This window comes from Sardina pilchardus, chromosome 9, assembly GCF_963854185.1.
Source record: "Sardina pilchardus chromosome 9, fSarPil1.1, whole genome shotgun sequence".
Classification (NCBI taxonomy): Eukaryota; Metazoa; Chordata; class Actinopteri; order Clupeiformes; family Clupeidae; genus Sardina; species Sardina pilchardus.
The window spans coordinates 16,319,764-16,326,370 of NC_085002.1; positions in this window are offsets into that span (position 1 = coordinate 16,319,764).

The following is a 6,607-nucleotide window of genomic DNA, read 5'->3' on the forward strand; positions in this document are numbered from 1 at the left end:
ATGTCACAAAAAAAAAAAAAACCCAATGCACATTTTCTGTGTGCTAAATCAGCACCTTGCAGTGCTTAGCCTACTTTAAGCTTCACTTTGAAACAAGGCAAACCTAAGGAATGAGGTCATATTTCTCATGTCTTGTCAGAAAGAGTAATTCTGTAATTCCTTCTTGGCTCAGAACCATATGGGGCCCATCAGGGTTCTTAGACAGCACACAGCACAATCTAGACCAGGCGAACCCGGGTGTTTTTTTTTTCTCTGGAAACACTCACTTGTACATCAAATCAAACGAGTGGGGAGAAATGGCAAAATCGAATGGATCTTATCTCCCGGGCTGGCTTCCTTCCTGTGTCTGGTTTGTGTAGAGCCAGGGAGATAGCAATCCTCTCGTGTCTCAGAGCAACGGGCTGTTCAGCAAGCCCTTGAGCCCGTTCTGAATGTGGGGTTTTACTCAAACTGAATTACCCTGACGTTAATTGGGGCGATAAAGGAGCCACAGTCTGGTGCGATTGAACAGAATAGTCACATCTCTTTCCCACTCAAATCTGATCATCTCTGAACTCTTGTAATGAAAAAGATGGATTAGAATGGAAGGAAGGAAGGAAAAAAACATTTTGCAAAAGTTTAGACTGATCTTTAAGCATATGAAATTACAAAGGGGAGAAAATCATTGAAATAAGCCATGAAACAGCTGTGGTCCATTTTCAGGCCCAGTAACGTATCTGTCTGAGAATAACTGCCAATCACCCACTCCGGCCACCTGCTGTGAAGTCTGGTGCCATAGTGTTGGTACTGAATTTGCCTTGTATTTACTTCCCTTTCACCTAAGTTGCCTTAGATTATTGAAGTGGTTTTGTGCTAAGCCACAGCGAGAAAGAGGAGGAGTTATAGAGTGAGAGTGCGGTTTAAGCATTTTAAGCCCTCAAATCATATTACTTACGATCCGGCCATCACATGAGCAAACTTTGCTCTGAAAACATACCAGCATAATAAGTCGCCCCACACTGGGGGCAATGTCAAGATCATGTTTTGTTTTCATAATTTAACCTCTTGGGTGTAGTGCACAAATCCCCTGTTGCCTCATGCATCATGTTGCAGTACAGTTTGAGAAAAATACCTCACGTCTAATACCCTTGAGTATTTCAGACAGCAAAAGTAAATGTTCTTGAGGAGAGCGCTAACCTACTCTGAGAGGTGCCTGTTACATGTTAGCTGGTTTTTACTGTAAAAAAAAAAATTACAGGAGTATTTTCTAAACAAACCCATGATTAGGGCAAATAGCACATGACCTTTATGCCCTATACTCTTTAGTTGCCGTTATCAATTATGTTCTCTGTGGTCAACTGAAATAAGAGTAAATGACAGACGTCAGCGGACAATTAGATGTCTTCATTCCCACAACACAAGCTGTAATGCATGTGGCAGACCCATCTGCCTCCGATTCAGTCATCCTCCCTGGCCCCCTCTCTCCCTCCACAGGCAAAAAATAGCGCTCGACTCGACTCAGGGGGAAACCTCAATATGCTTGTTTCCAGGACTATTTGCGGTCCATATCCTGTTTCACTGGCGCTGAGCAATATACATCGCACAGGGGTTAGGGAACAACTTTGAGAAGTCGCCCAGTTGCAGAACAGACAGACCGGCTTGTCTTCTCCTACTCGCTCACTACTGAACGAGGGCATAATGGATCCAACAAAGAGGCTGGCGAGGAGCTCTCAGCAGTCCAGTGGCCACTGAGTCAGCTTTGGCTCCGGCTACAGGCAAACTGTGCCCCATTCCCAGGGCTAGGAACGGGGAGTGGAGGAGCGGAACAAGATGGTTCACATTATGACGTGAGGGCGGGCACGTATGTGTTTGAGTGTGTGTGTGTGTGTGTGTGTGTGTGTGTGTGTGTGTGTGTTTGAATGTGATCGACCGTGTGTGTAATGATTTCTCCACCCCCAACCTCTTCATCTGTGTTTTTGTTTGGAGGGTTTAATGTGTAGAAGGTTTGGTTAAGAAGGTTTTTAACCCTAGGTTTTATTGTTAGCAAACATTTCACCCAGTTCTCTTGAAACCAGTCAAATAAAAAAATTCATTATTACACCATGTGCCATTTGTTGTATTGTTGTTCTCATTCAGTTGTTCGTAAAGACTCATGATGAGGATCACCTTTATGTCCAGTGGCATTTATTTGCATTTGAGGACATTGACTCTCTGTCATCTATTGCCTTTCTGTCAATGATCCACAACTGCTTTCATAAGCGACCAGCCATGGAGACACATGGTCAATTACGGCAATGACCTGACGGTTTCAGACCACATGTTTGCTTGCCACTGGAGTGTTGGTGGCAGATACAGCTGGCACAAAAGCACTCCCAAAGAGTAGCAGCACGGAAAGCAGCAGCTGCGTTTGATGATAAAAAGGCAGCCAGACAAAGATAACAGCCGAGGTAGCACAATAACCCTTCAGGAACTAGAAAAGCATGTCCTGCCTGTGCATGTACTGATGCTAACTGACACGCATATAACGTCTGGCTTATATACATTTTGTGTATATATGCATTCCCATAATCATTCATTTGAGGTATGATGTGGACTACACGACAATAAACTATGTTATTGCACACATCAATCATGTAATTACAGGAACTGTTTGAGAAGTTAAAGATGAATTATTATTCTGAAAATAAACATGCATTGGATTTCATTCCTCATTTATAATCAAGTCTGATGAGGGTGTCATCATCGTAGGTGGGCGCTCTGGAAGGAACTGTGGAGCTTTTGTTTCCGGCTTGGGCTGAGAACCAGGGCCAGCATGTCCAGACCGGCGCATGTCTGTGCAGATATGATAGAAGCTCCCATAAGTAACATTTTGACAAGCCCTCTGGAAATGCAAGTGCCCACCTTTAACAACTCCCAACACGATTGAGGTGAATTTAAGCAATGTCATGCAGTTTATGTCACGAATCCGTTGGTGTGTTTTCACACACCTCATTTTACTCTGTCTCCCCTGTGGTTTATAATTAACCTAGGAATATCATTTGACTCAACTAGAGGCATACATTCTTGCTAAACCAAATGACGAACATAGGCAGACTTGGGTGAACACAAATATGACAAATATACACAACCGATCCAAGTTGTTGTCAAAACATTTTTCTGCACATCTGCAAACGGACTGATAAGAATACATGTAAACTCCTGTAAACACTCACCATGGCCTCTCTGCTTTATGGTAGTCAGATGTGATCACGAGATACTGCTGTAAAACCTCTCAATCTGTTTTGAATTTACAAAGAAGACATTTACATTTTAAAGTAGTTGTCCTGTCTTTCAAATAGGGGTACACGATTAAAAAAATGTGACAATTCGATTCTTAGGCTCAAGATTCGATTCAAAATTGATTTTTGATTCAAAAACGATTCTCAAATCAAAAAAACGATTTGCCTTATTTACTTTGCCCCATATGATTGCAGTCGACATTTAAAAGAAAAGAAACACAACAAAAAGTTAAATACTACTCAATGTCAGCTTTGAGTAAGTTAGTAAGTAACTGTTCACTCATACGGATAGCCAACAAAGTTATAATTTTGACTAGTTTATTTACTATAGGCTTACTTGATGATAATATATAGCCTGCCCCCTAACAGTCACCTGGGCCAATGTACAAAATAGGGAATTGTGTGGTAGCCTTCTGATATAGATGCTGATTGAAGAGGATGCAGCTTGAAGGTGGTTGATATTTCAGTTGTGAAAGGAATCAAATTATACCCCTCCCTCTTCTAGTCCTATAGCCTACATCTAGCCTACACCTCTCCTCCTAAAGTAAAATGGTGGGCCCCAACTGTTTTTATACTGTGCCAGGGTTGTGTTAGCCTGGTTCCACCCACCTATCTTCTTTCAGAGAGATCCAGTCTGGCAAGCCATAGTTCATAACCATTTCCCTTAGACAAGAAAAATATCAGGCCAGTCAACGACGAGTGGGGAAGACAAAATTTAAACTTATTATGATAAGCAGAAGGCAGTTGGAAAAATGCAGAAATGTATTTACACTAAAGGTAGATCCACCTACATTGTTTCCTGACTGTTGATGTTATATAAATAAAGTTGACTTGACATGTAACTAATCAATTGTTATCTTAAATTCTTCACAGACCATGGAAAATTGTACATTACATTTAATTAATTATTTCACTAGTGTGGATTGTTGAGTGGAGAGGGGAAAAAAGCCTTGATGAACTTATAGATGTTGCAAACAAAGAGCGCATTTACCACAGAACTGCTTCATCATGCAGTTGGTCCTTTCTTTATTTACTCAGTTGTCCGCTGAAAAACATTTTGATCTCTGGGGAATGATTAAGAGCTTTCACAGACCTTAGTTGCCCTAGAAACGGGTTCCAGCTCCCCCTTTAATGAGAAGGGAGGGCAATAGAGATTGGCAGAAGAGAAGAAATCCCCCACCCACCCAACCCAACCCCATCCCACCCCCCCTCAAAAAAAGAAGAAGAAGAAGCACAAAAGTTCAGCACTAAAGCAACCATTTCTGTTGTCAGGACTTCTTAGGGAGAACGGAAAAAGAAGCACAGACCACAAATGCCATCCTTTATGGTTGGGCAAACTCTGCTCCTCGAGCTGAGTATTACCAAGACAACGTCATGACTACAGAGGGAGAACCTGACATGCCAAATGGGTGGGAGACTTGTGAAGTGCCGTTATTGAGGGATTCTCAACACTGACAGGGAGCGCCTTTTTATCCCCACTTCAGCTGCCATCTCATTTTCAGCAGGACCCCCCCTCTCTCCTCTCTCTCTCTCTCTCTCTCTCTCTCTCTCTCTCTCTCTCTCTCTCTCTCTATATTTCTCTTTCTTTCTCCCATTATTCCCCTACCCTCCTTCCCAGTACGGTGCCAGAGCTAAAATTCTTGAGATCCCTTTTCAGCACAAACACCACTTGGGTTATCTGATCAGTCGTTCACCCCAGTCAGTGACAAGGGGAGTACCCTCACAGTCTTTCACAGGAATGTTCTCATAATCCAGGGGCCGATTGGAGCATGTCTGCAGCAAAAGAAACGGAACATCCTAGCAGACCTACGGAAAACACCATAAGGAAGATACATTCCCTGAGCAACCCCATAGTCATGCACTGAATTTTTGTGTGCATACTGTATGTTCCCTCCAAGATTTCATACGAGATGGGGAAAAAAGTGTTTCCAGGGCCGCTAGTCATATTTTCCCCCCGTATAGTGCTTCCCTCTGTATAAGTGTTATAGTTTTACAAGCGCAGGTGTGCTATAACATGTATATAGACTGCATAGACAATCAGGCTACACGATGGAAAGCACACACCAGTGTGTGTCATAGGTTCCATATGTGTGACCTGTCTGAGGTTAAACTGCTGAAGAACTGCCAGGCGTATAGATGGAGGAGGAGCATTATGCCCTGCAGACCCTTTCGGGTGATCTCATCCTGCCCTGCAAGAGAATGTCTGCCTGTCTCTCGGGGGTTTCTTCTTGCCGTATGCACAAAATAAATAAGGGAGGACAGTATAAGGCTGAGGTTGGCTCTTAGCTACTTAATCATTTGTTCTCTCGGGGTTGGTCTATTATGAATTTAGCATTACTTTACGATTTAATTAATGTAGCACCAACAAGATAGTTAAATGATCGTAACAGAGCCCAGAACCCAACCCCCCTAGAGTGCACACTATGTGATGGAAGCAAGGAAATGAAGGTGGTAACTAGTGGACAGAATGAATGAGATCAGCATAGTTGTAATGATGGAGGCAATGTTCCTATAGGACAGACAGGCAGTGCCGCTGGGGGTCATCCCTATGTTCCCTGGGTCCTATGTTCCCCGGTTTTCTCCAAAAGGGTCCTATGTTCCCCGGTTGCAATACATACCGGGGAACATAGGACCCTTTTTGGAAAAAGTGGGGAACATAGGGCCCTTTTCAAAATTCAAGAAAAAAAGGGTCCTATGTTCCCCGGTCCCATACGAAGTGGGGAACATAGGACCCGGGGAACATAGGTACGCTCCCGTGCCGCTGCTACCACCATGCACATCACTCACTGTGTGTGGCACCAAGGGCCGTTGGAGACACCAAGATTTAGCCCAAAAATATAGACTAAGTAGCTTAGTCTTTAGTCATTATGGACATTTCATTAAGGACTGTCAGTTATACATGACATGGATTTATTAAAGGTTTTAAAGAAAGATTTTTTGATAAATTTATATTCATGTGAAATGATTAAAATAGTTTAAAAAAAAAACCAGTTTAGCCTGTAAGGCAGGTTTTCTGATTCCTTTGAGGCAGATGAGAGCTGAATGCCTTTTGCTGCTAATTTACATCTGTGTGAGCTTCTGATAGCTCATTGTTGTCTCAGCTGGCTGTGGCCGGAACCCCATCAAGCAGCCATCAACACTTCTCCCATCGATTCAGTGAAAGTCAAATTGACAACTTCTGAAATACTCAAAAATGTATGTTGTAAATGTAATACATTCATGTTTGGTCTTAAATTAATACTTGTAATGTGGGCAACAGCCTGATCACGGTGTCATTGCAATCTAATGTATCTGTACATAGTTGTGGACTAAGAACTATATTATAGAGTTTTAGACGCCACACCCACTTT